Source organism: Hordeum vulgare, chromosome 3H (genome assembly GCF_904849725.1).
Source record: "Hordeum vulgare subsp. vulgare chromosome 3H, MorexV3_pseudomolecules_assembly, whole genome shotgun sequence".
In the NCBI taxonomy this organism is placed as follows: domain Eukaryota; kingdom Viridiplantae; phylum Streptophyta; class Magnoliopsida; order Poales; family Poaceae; genus Hordeum; species Hordeum vulgare.
Genome location: NC_058520.1, coordinates 404,627,028 through 404,639,449, shown reverse-complemented (window position 1 = coordinate 404,639,449; position 12,422 = coordinate 404,627,028).

Sequence of the window (12,422 nt, the reverse complement as noted above, 5' to 3'; positions counted from 1 at the left end):
GGGAAGGCATCCCCTCTTTCATCTTCAATCCATCAGTAACGTTACTTGGAGCTATATTTTTATTCACCACATGATATGTGTTTTGCTTGGAGCGTCGTGTATTATCGGAGTCTTTTCTTTTTGTTGTGTCACAATCATCCTTGCTGCACACCTTTTTGAGAGAGACATGCACTCATCGTGAATTTTCTAGAATACTCTTTGAACTTCGCTTATATCTTTTGAGTTAGGCAATTTAGCTCGCATGTGCTTCACTTATATCTTTTGAGCTAGATAAATTTGCTCTAGTGCTTCACTTAGATCTTTTTAGAGAACGATGGTGTTATATTTTGGAGAAATAAAAACTCTCGATCTTCACTTATATCTTTTTGAGAGTGCTCTCTTTGAGTAACTTGGTAGTTGGCTTGTGCTATGAAAGTAGTCCTAAAGATGATAGGCATCCAAAGAGGATACAATGAAACTTCCATATTCTTGTGCATTGATTAGTAAAGAGTAGTTTGATTCCTCTCAATTAGTTTTGAGACATGGATATGGTAATATTAGAGTTATGTTAGTAGGGTGTTGTGAATCTATAAATACTTGTGTTGAAGTTAGTGATTCCCGTAACATGCACGTATGGTGAACCGCTATGTTAGGAAGTCGGAGCATAATTGATTTATTGATTGTCATCCTTTGTGTTGCGGTCGGGATACTGCGATGGTAACACCTACCAACCCTTCCCCTAGGAGTATGCGTTTAGCACTTTGTTTTGATTACTAATAAAACTTTCGCAATAAGTATATGAGTTCTTCATGACTAATGTGAGTCCATGGTACATATGCACTTTCACCTTCCACCATTGCTAGCCTCTCTAGTGCCGCGCAACTTTTGCAGGTACACAAACCCACCATATACCTTCCTCAAAACAGCCACCATACCTACCTATCATGGCCTTTTCATATCCATTCCGAGATATATTGCCATGAAACTCCCACCGTTTCGTCTCATGACATGTGCCGTCACTTTCATATTGCCATTGCATGATCGTAAGATAGCTAGCGAGATGTTTCAACGTCAGACGCTAAGCTAGATCGTTGCACATCCCGATACACTGCCGGAGACATTTCCTATAGAGTCATCATTGCTCTAAGTGTTGAGTTGTGAGTAAATAAAAGTGTGATGATCATTATTATTAGAGCATTGTCCCATGTGAGGAAATAAAAAAGGCCAAAGATGCCCACCAAAAAATAAAAAAGGCCAAAGAGCCCAAACAAAAAAGTGAGAGAAAAAGAGAGAAGGGACAATGCTACTATCTTCTTCCACACTTGTGCTTCATAATAGCACCATGTTCTTCCTGATTGAGAGTCTCTTGTTTTGACACTTCCATATACTCATGGGAATCTTCATTATATAACTTGGCTTGTATATTCCAATGATGGGCTTCCTCAAAATTGCCCTAGGTCTTCGTGAGCAAGCAAGTTGGATGCACACCCACAAGTTCTCCTTTTGAGATTTCACAACTTATAGCTCTAAGTGCATCCGTTGCATGGTAATCCCTACACATTCACATTGATATCTATTGATGGGCATCTCCATAGCCCGTTGATACGCTGAGTCAATGTGACCATCTCCTCCTATTTGCCTCACAACCTCCACCACACTCTATTCCACCTATAGTGCTATATCCATGGCTCACGCTCATGTTTTGCGTGAGAGTTGAAAAAGGTTTGAGAAAGTAAGAGTGCGAAAACAATTACTTGGCCAATACCGGGGTTGTGCATGATTTAAATTTGTTGTGTGGGGATGATGGAGCATAGCCACACTATATGATTTTGTAAGGGATAACTTTCTTTGGCCTTGTTATTTTGAAAGTTCATGATTACCTTGCTAGTTTGCTTGAAGTATTATTGTTCTCATGTCAATAGCAAACTATTGTTTCGAATCTTACGGATCTGAACATTTATGCCACATGAAAGAAGTTACAAAGGACAAATATGTTAGGTAACATTCCACATAAAAAATTCAGTCTTTATCACTTCCCTACTCGAGGACGAGAAGGAGTTAAGCTTGGGGATGCTTGATACGTCTCCAACATACCTATAATTTTTGATGGTTCCATGTTATTATCTTGTCAAACTTTGGATGTTTTGTATGCATTTTATATCTTTTTTGGGACTAACTTATTAACTCAGTGCCAAGTGCCAGTTCCTGTTTTTTTCCGTGTTTTTGACCTTTTTCAGAGGAGAATATCAAACAGAGTCCAAACGGAATAAAACCTCTGAAAAGATTTTTTCTGGAACAGAAGATACGCAGGAAGCTTGAGAACCAAGGCAAAGGCTCCTAGGGGAGGCGACAAGCCCCCTAGCCGTGGCCTGGGGGCGCGCCTAGCAGGCTTGTGGCCCCCCCGTAGCTCCTTTGCCCTACTTCTTCCGCCTATAAATCCCAGAAAAATCTGAAACCACGGGAGAGAGCCACGAAAATACTTCTCCGCCGCTGCAAGCTTCTGTCTTCGCAAGATCCCATCTGGGGCACGTTCTGGTTCCCTGCTGGAGGGGGGATTCGGACACGCAGGACTTCTTCATCAACACTATTGCCGCTCCGATGATGCGTGAGTAGTTCACCACAGACCTTTGGGTCCATAGCTAGTAGCTAGATGGCTTCTTCTCTCTCTTGGATCTTCAATGCAAGGTTCTCCATGATCTTCATGGAGATCTATCTGATGTAATATTCTTTTGCGGTGTGTTTGTCGAGATCCGATGAATAGTGGATTTATGATCAGATTATCTATGAATCTTATTTGAATTTCCTCTGATCTCTTATATGCATGATTTCATATCCTTGTAATTCTCTTCGAGTTGTGGGTTTTGTTTGGCTAACTTGATCTATGATTCTTGCAATGGGAAAAGTGCTTGGTTTTGGGTTCATACCAAGCGGTGACCTCACCCAGTGATAGAAGGGGTAGCGAGGCACGCATCGTGTTGTTGCCACCAAGGGTAAAAAGGTGGGGTTTATATCTATTGCATGAGTTTATCCCTCTACATCATGTCATCTTGCTTAAGGCGTTACTCTGTTTGTTATGAACTCAATACACTAGATGCATGATGGATAGCGGTCGATGTGTGGACTAATAGTAGATGCACAAAGTATCGGTCTACTTGTCTAAGACGTGATGCCTAGATGTACGATCACTGCCTTAGATATCATCATGACTTTGCGCGGTTCTATCAATTGCTCGACAGTAATTCGTTCACCCACTGTAATATTTGCTATCACGAGAGAAGCCTCTAGTGAACACTATGGCCCCCGGGTCCACTTCACATCATATTTTTAGCTCTACACTTTCACTTTGTTGCACTTTCTGCCTTCAGATCTCACCTTGCGGTTAACCGTGAAGGGATTGACAACCCCTTTGTAGCGTTGGGTGCAAGTTTGCTGCTTTTGCGCACGTACTTTGGAGACTTGCGTTGATACTCCTACTGGATTGATACCTTGGTTATCAAAATGAGGGAAATACTTACTGCTACTGTGCTGCATCACCCTTTCCTCTTCAAGGGAAAAACCAACACAATATCAAGAGGCAGCACAAAGTTGCTTCCATCATCTTTCAACTTAGCTTTCTCTAGGAACGTATTAAAATTCAGGGTTGCTACTGCGTGAGCCATTGATCTACAAAACAGATATTGCAAGGTGGACTTAAACTATGTTTAAGATAATTACAGTTTAACTAATCAAATTACTGATAAACTCCCACTCAAAAAGTACATCTCTCTAGTCATTTGAGTGGTACATAACCCAAACCCACTAACTCAAGTCCTATCATAACGTGAGTTGAGAAAAGTTTCACTGGTAAGCATCTCTATGCTAATCATATCAACTATACGATTCATGCTCGACCTTTCGGTCTCATGTGTTCCGAGGCCATGTCTGCACATGCTAGGCTCGTCAAGTTTAACCCGAGTGTTCCGCATGTGCAACTGTTTTGCACCCGCTGTATGTGAACGTTGAGTCTATCACACCCGATCATCACGTGGTGTCTCGAAACGACGAACTCTCGCAACGGTGCACAGTCGGGGAGAACACAATTTCATCTTGAAATTTTAGTGAGAGATCACCTTATAATGCTACCGTCGTTCTAAGCAAAATAAGGTGCATAAAAGGATTAACATCTCATGCAATTCATAAGTGACATGATATGGCCATCATCTTGTGCTTCTTGATCTCCATCACCAAAGCACCAACATGATCTTATTGTCACCGACGCCACACCATGTTCTCCATCATCATGATCTCCATCATCGTGCCGCCATCGAGGTTGCCATGCTATCTATGCTATTACTACTAAAGCTACGACCTAGCAATATAGTAAACGCATCTGCAAACACAAACGTTAGTTTAAACACAACCCTATGGCTCATGTCGGTTGCCGTAGCATCGACGTGCAAGTCAATATTAACTATTACAACATGATCATCTCATACATCCAATATATCACATCACGTCATTGGCCATATCATATCACAAGCATACCCTCCAAAAACAAGTTAGACGTCCTCTAATATGTTTTTGCATGTTTTACGTGGCTGCTATGGATATCTAGTATGATCGCATCTTACTTATGCAAAAACCACAACGGAGATGTGCAAATTGCTATTTAACCTCTCTCCAAGGACCACCTTGGTCAAAACCAATTCAACTAAAGTTAAAGAAACAGGCATCCGCCAGTCATCTTTATGCGACAAGTTGCATGTTAGTCGATGAAACCAGTCTCTCGTAAGCGTACGAGTAATGTTGGTCCGGGCTGCTTCAATCTAACAATATCGCCAAATCGAGAAAAGACTAAGGAGGGTAGCAAATCGAACAACAATACACACAAAACCTTTTGTGTTCTACTCGAGATAACATCTACGCATGAACCTAGCTCGTGATGCCACTGTTGGGGAACGTTGCATGGGAAACAAATTTTTTCCTACGCACACGAAGACCTATCATGGTGATGTCCATCTACGAGAGGATATCAGATCTACGTATCCTTGTAGATCGCTAAGCGGGAAGCGTTAAGAAACGCGGTTGATGTAGTGGTACAACTTCGTGATTCAAATCACCGCCGTCCCACGATCCATTCCGATCTAGTGCCGAACGGATGACACCTCCGCGTTCAGCACACGTACAGCTCGATGACGATCTCGGCCTTCTTGACGAGTTCTCCGGCAGCGTGATGGCGCTCCGGTGGTGGTGAACTCGTGATGATCTACTCCTGCAGGGCTCCGCCCGAGCTCCGTAGAAATCCGATCTAGAGGTAAAACAACGTGGTATAGGTTTGAGTTGCACGTGGCAAAGTTGTGTCTCAAAAGCCCTAAAACCACCAGCATATATAGGAGGAGGGGAGGTGCTAGCCTTGGGGCTCAAGGATACCCTTCGTGTGTCGTCCAAAGGGAGGAGGTGGACTCCCACCCCAATTCGGTTTGGGGGAAGGAGTCCACTCCTTCCTTTCCACCTCCCTCTTTCCTTTTTTTTCTTTCCTTTGGTGTTTTTCCACTTGTGGCGCCATGGCCCTATTGGGCTGGCCTCACCAAACCACTAAGGGCTCGTGCTCCACACTAGGGTCACTCGTCTCACTCTCGGGTGGGTGGGCCCCTCCCGGTGAATACCCGGAACCCATTCGTCACTCCCGGTACACTGCGGTAATGCCCGAAACTTTCCGGTGACCAAATGAAACCATCCTATATATCAATCTTCGTTTCCGGACCATTCCGGAAACCCTTGCGACGTCCGTGATCTCATCCGGGACTCCAAAAAACATTCGGTAACCACACATATAACTCAACTATACTAAAACATCATCGAACCTGAAGTGTGCTGACCCTGCTGGTTCGAGAACTATGTAGACATGACCCGAGACACTCCTCGGTTAATATCCAATAGCGGGACCTGGATGCCCATATTAGATCCTACATATTTTCGGAAGATCTTATTGGTTGAACCTCAGTGCCAAGGATTCATATAATCCCGTATGTCATTCCCTTTGTCCTTCGGTATGTTACTTGCCCGAGATTCATATAATCCGTATACCTATTTCAATCTCGTTACCGGCAAGTCTCTTTACTTGTTCCGTAATACAAGATCCCGTGACTTACAATTAGTAACATTGCTTGCAAGGCTTATTTGTGATGTTATATTACCGAGTGGGCCCCGAGATACCTCTCCGTCACACGGAGTGACAAATCCAAGTCTTGATCCATACTAACTCAACGGACACCTTCAGAGATACCTGTAGAGCATCTTTATAATCACCCGGTTACGTTGCGACTTTTCATACACACAAGGTATTCCTCCGGTGTCAGTGAGTTATATGATCTCATGGTCATAGGAATAAATACTTGACACGCAGAAAACAATAGCAACAAAATAACACGATCACATGCTACGTTTATAGTTTGGGTCTAGTCCATCGCATGATTCTCCTAATGATGTGATCCAGTTATCAAGTGACAACACTTGTATATGGTCAGAAAACCTTGATCATCCTTGATAAACTGTCTAGCAAACTAGAGGCTTGCTAGGGACCTTGTTTTGTTTATATATCCACACATGTATCTATGTTTTCATTCAATACAATTATAGCATGGATAATAAACGATTATCTTGAAACAGGAAATATAATAATAACTATTTTATCATTGCCTCTAAGGCATATTTCCAATAGTGATCCCATGGTATGGTAAGTATTGTCCATTACGCTTTTGTGTACTAACCCATGGTCTTCGCGAGAGTTCTTTGCGGGGTTAGGTGTGTTTCCATGGGTTTGCGTCAAGAGGAAGATCCCATTCAACCCACAAAGGATGACATCAAGTGGTGATCATCATCAATATTGCGGTGTGCAAGTTCAAGTGGAGCATCACAAAGATACCATGCTTAAAGCCTGTCGTCCATTGTGGTGGTAATGGACTTGTGAAGATGTCTTGAAGAGTGGCTCACCCATAGTGAGTATGGGGGAGAAATCAACTAGTCTTCATCAAGCCAATGCAATCAACAAAGGTGGTCCATCTTGAGGAAGTCAAGATCCTCATCATCTAGCTCAAGTGGACTATGTGCAAGGTATAGGTTTGCCCTTGGTAGGTTTTTCTATTTTAGGATAGATTGTCGTACTATCAAGGGGGCTCTCAAGTGAGTAGCTTGATCGTATTGTTCGTTGATAGCTCAAACCGTTTACATCCTTGCATCATATTTCTTGGTCCTTGTTTGATGTTTCTCTTTCTGAGGTGTGAGCTTATGGTCATCTTCATGACAAGCTCGAGTTCACACAAAACGGAGTCCATAAGCATATTCTATGATGTTTTCAATGTTGAGAGTTTTTGCCGGTTCTTCATTCATAGAGGTTACACATCTCTATATCATTGGCATTTTCACTATTTGGATAGCTCTTTTCGTCCTGAATCCAACATGTTTGAGTTGGCTCAGTTCGAAGCTCATTTGCAGAAGTTATGGTAGTTCTGATATTTCCTGTTTTTTTCCAGCGATTGTACCGTTGCCTAGGGCGGTTGTACCGCTCAACCCCTGGGTGGTTGTACCGGCCCAACACCGGTCCAAAACCGAACATGGCTCTATTTAGCTGTGGTAGTTGGGCGGTGGTGGCCCGGTTGTACCGCTATATTAAGTATAGCCGGTACTATCGGTGTTCCAAGCGGTTGTACCGCTTGGGACTTAGCCACGCCTAGCGGCCGTGGCAGGTGGAACCTCGGGCCAAGTCTCTCTTTTGGACCGGTTGTTGGGCGGTGGTTGGCCGGTTGTTCCGCTAATTTAGGCTGACTAGTTGTACCGCCCTGGCAACCGGTTGTACCACTGCCGTGTGAAAATGGATGTAACGGTCAGATTCGTGGGGACCTATTTAAGGGGTCTTCTTCCCCAATAGTTCCCTACCCTTCCAGCTCATGTTTCCCCCCCATTGTTGACCTTCTTAGATCTTGCTAACAATCAATCTCTCCAATGATTCTTGCTAGTTCTTGAGGAAAAAGACAGAGGAGATCTAGATCTGCATCTCCACCAATCACTTTCTCCTCTTTGTGAGGGGAACCCCTTGGATCTTGATCTTCGAGTTCTTTGTGAGCTTCTTGTTCTTCCTCTCATATTCCTCCATAGCTTTTGTTGTTGTGGAGGGATTTGAGTGTGAGGGACTTGACCACTTCATGTGTTCTTGCCATTGCATTAGTTGCATCGGTTTGATTTCTGCACGGTGATACATGGAAGTGAAGTTTGAGAATCTTGTTACCCTTGGAGATTGCCCCGAGCATTTGTGGTCACTTCGAAGCCATATGTCATAGTGGTGAAGCTTCGTGTTGTTGTTGGGAGCCTCCAATTAAGTTGTGGAGATTGCCCCAACCTTGTTTGTACGTGTTCGGTGATCTCCCTCAAGGATCCCTTAGTGGAATCATGGCATCTTGCATTGTGCGAGGGTGTGAGGAGATTACCGTGGCCTTAGTGGCATCTTGGGGACCATTGTGCCTCCACACCGCTCCAAAAGGAGATTAGCATCCGCAAGGGTGTGAAGTTTAGAATACATCATCGTCTCCACGTGCCTCGGTTATCTCTTACCCGAGTCTTTTACTTATGCACTTTACTTTGTGATAGTCGTATTGTTTTTGTTATATATCTTGCTATCACTTAGTTGTTTATCTTTCTTAGCATAGGTTTTTGGTGAACATAGGTGAGCCTAGTTGTTTTAGGTTTTATGCTTGACAAATTAAATGTTAGTTTTATTCCACATTTGTTCAAGCGAAACCGTAATTATTTTAAAGCACCTATTCACCCCCCCCTCTAGGCGACATCCACGTCCTTTCAAACATAACCTAGGATGTGCTAATTAACTTTAAAGAGGAAAAAAGTATACTTGAAAAGTTGAAAAGAGAAAAGAGAACTGATTTCGTAAGAGTACACCAGTCTAGCTATAGAAATACTAAAGATGAGCCACATTCCATGGGTTTCGTTTAAGACGTTTATGTGATGCATTGCGGAGACGATATGCTCCTCCTACAAGTACTTCATCAATTATGAAAGGGCCCTCCCATTTGAGTGCAAGTTTATTTTTCTTCTTCTTCGGGAGGCGTAGTAAAAGCTCGCCCACATTGTAAGTCTTCGCCCGAACTTCCTTGCTCTGATAGCGGTGAGCATGCTGTTGATAAAAGGTGGAACATGCCAGAGCTATATCGTGTTTTTCTTCTAGTGTGTCCAAGTCATCCTGTCGATCCAACTCGGCTTCTTTTTTCCTTGTACATGCGCACTCGAGGTGTGATACGTCTCAAACGTATCTATAATTTTTTATGGTTTCACGCTGTTATCTTGTCTTCTTTGGTTGTTTTATGTACCTTTTATATCTTTTTTGGGACTAACTTATTAATTCAGTGCCAAGTGCCAGTTCCTGTTTTTTCCGTGTTTTTGACTCTTTTCAGATCTGATTTTGGAACGGAGTCCAAACGAAGAAAAACGCCGACATGATTTTTTCCCGAAAGGAAGAAGATCAGGGGGCCTTTGGGCCAGGCCAGGTGGGCTCCAGGGAGCCCACAAGCCCCCACTCCGCCACCAGGGGGGAGGCGGCGGTGGGCAGGCTTGTGGCCTCCCTGGCCGCCCCTCACCTAGGTCTTTGTCCTATAAATTCCCAAATATTCCGCAAAAAATCAGGGGAGCCTCGAAAATACTTTTCCGCCGCCGCAAGCTTGCGTTTCCGGGATATCTCATCTAGAGACCCTTCCCGGCGCCCTGCCGGAGGGGACTTTGGAGTTCGAGGGCTTCTTCATCATCATCGCCCCTCCAATGACTCGTGAGTAGTTCATTTCAGACCTACGGGTCCGTAGTTAGTAGATAGATGGCTTCTTCTCTCTCTTGGATCTTCAATACAAAGTTCTCCATGATCTTCATGGAGATCTATCCGATGTAATCTTCTTTGGCGGTGTGTTTGTCGAGATCCGATGAATTGTGGATTTGTGATCAGATTATCTATGATATATATTTGAGTCTTTGCTGATTTCTTATATGCATGATTTGATATCCTTGTAAGTCTCTCCGAGTCTTGGTTTTGTTTGGCCAAGTAGATCTATGATTCTTGCAATGGGAGAAGTGCTTGGTTTTGGGTTCTACCATGTGGTGACCTTTCCCAGTGACAGTAGAGGCAACAAGGCACAAATCAAGTAGTTGCCATCAAGGGTAAAAAGATGGGGTTTTTATCATTGGTTTGAGATTATCCCTCTACATCATGTCATCTTGCTTAAGGCATTACTCTATTCTTATGGACTTAATACACTAGATGCATGCTGGATAGCGGTCGACGTGTGGAGTAATAGTAGTAGATGCAGAAAGTATCAGTCTACTTGTTTTGGATGTGATGCCTATAGATATAATCATTGCATAGATATCGTCATGACTTTGCGCGGTTCTATCAATTGCTCGACAGTAATTTGTTCACACACCGTCTACTTGCTTTCATGAGAGAAGCCACTAGTAAACACTACGGCCCCGGGTCTATTCACATCCATCGTTTACACCTCCGCTTTTATTTTGCTTTGTTACTTTGGTGCTTTCAGTTCTCACTTGGAAAACAATCTATAAGGGATTGACAACCCCTTCATAGCGTTGGGAGCAAGCTTTTGTGTTAGTGCGGGATCTTGAGATACTCCTCCACCGGATTGATACCTTGGTTCTCAAACTGAGGGAAATACTTACCGTCACTGTGCTACATCACCCTTTCCGCTTCAAGGGAACACCAACGCAAGGCTCCAAGGCCACGGGAGAAATCCTTTGCATATTTGCCTAGGAAGTCCCTTAAGGCGTAGCCGCAGCTGAAGGATTCCTGGTGCCGTCGACACACCTGTTTCTGGCGCCATTGGAAGGACTTTTGTGCGTTAGCATAGCTGACATCAGAAGCATTTCTGGCGCCGTTGCCGGGGAAGAGCACGTCAAGATAATTTCCCGACAACGTGACCATTTCTGGCGCCGTTGCCGGGGAGGATAAATCAAGATCTATCCAAGTAGGTCTCACAAACTCATCTCTTGCATTTACTTTTGTTGCCAGTTGCCTCTCAGTTTCCTCTCCCCCACTTCACAATTGCCGTTTTCATTTGCCTTTTGCCTTTTTCGTTTGCCCTTTTCTCTCGCTTGCTTTCTGTTCGCTTGTGTGCCATGTGCCTTCAATATGCTTGCATCTTCGTTTGTTAATCTCTTTAAGAGACCCACTTATGTGGAACGAATTGCTAGTGAGTTGAGGGGAATTGACTATTTCTATGGAGTTTTGCTTAAGATGCGTGAATCTGAAAATTGTGAGGAAGAAATTCATGAAGTGATTCACGAGAGCTCCTTGGATGAAAAGCATGATTGCAATGGTTTCACTATAAATTCTATTAGTGACAATCATGCTAAGAATATGTAAAACCCTAAGCTTGGGGATGCTAGTTTTGCTTTGACCACTACTTATTGCAATAATCATGATTGGGGTGATGATATTTCTTATGATCTTGAAAATTTGTTCAAACCTCATGATGAATATGATATTTGCAACAATACTGAAAGTGGGATAGGAGAAGTCATGACTTTATTTGATGATAATCCCACTATTTTTGAAGAGCGTCAACTTTGCATGCATGTGGATCATGAAAAGAATATCCTATGGGATAGCTATATTGTTGAATTTGAATATGATCCCACATGTAATTGCTATGAGAGAGGAAAATATTTTTTTAGAAACTTTCATGTTACCAAATCACCTCTCGTGATGTTGAGATTGCTCTTGTCTCTTTCTTCTTCCTTGCATATGGCAATGATTGGTTGTCTTGACAATCTGTTTTCCTATAAAACGCCTATGCATAGGAAGTATGTTAGACTTAGATGTGATTTTCACATGCTTTATGATGCTCTCGCTGTGCTTCAATTCTTGTCTTTTGTGTGAGCATCATTGAATCAATGCCTAGCTAAGGGCGTTAAACAAAATCCCTTGTTGGGAGGCAACCCAAATAATTTATCCTTTTTCTTTCTATTTTGTGTTTTCCACACTTTCATAATTCTGTTATGATTGTGTTTTTTGTGTTTCTTTTTGCGTTTGTGCCAAGCAAAACCGTTATGATTAGTCTTGTGGATGATCGTTTGGTCATGCTGGAAAAGACAGAAACTTTCTGCTCACGAAAAGAATTTTCATTTTTTTTTCTGTAAGATCTTTTGAGTTTATTCTTTTTGCTTCTGATTGCTACGAAAATTCTTCAGACTGTAGAAATTTGTCAGAATTTTTGAAGTACCAGAGGTATACGAAATATACAGATTACTACAGACTGGTCTGCTGTTAACAGATTATGTTTTTTTTTGTGTTGGTTGCTTATTTTGATGAAACTATGGATAGTATCTGGGGGTATTAGCCATGGAAGATTGAAAATACAGTAACCCAACATCAGCACAAGTATAATTTAAGTTTG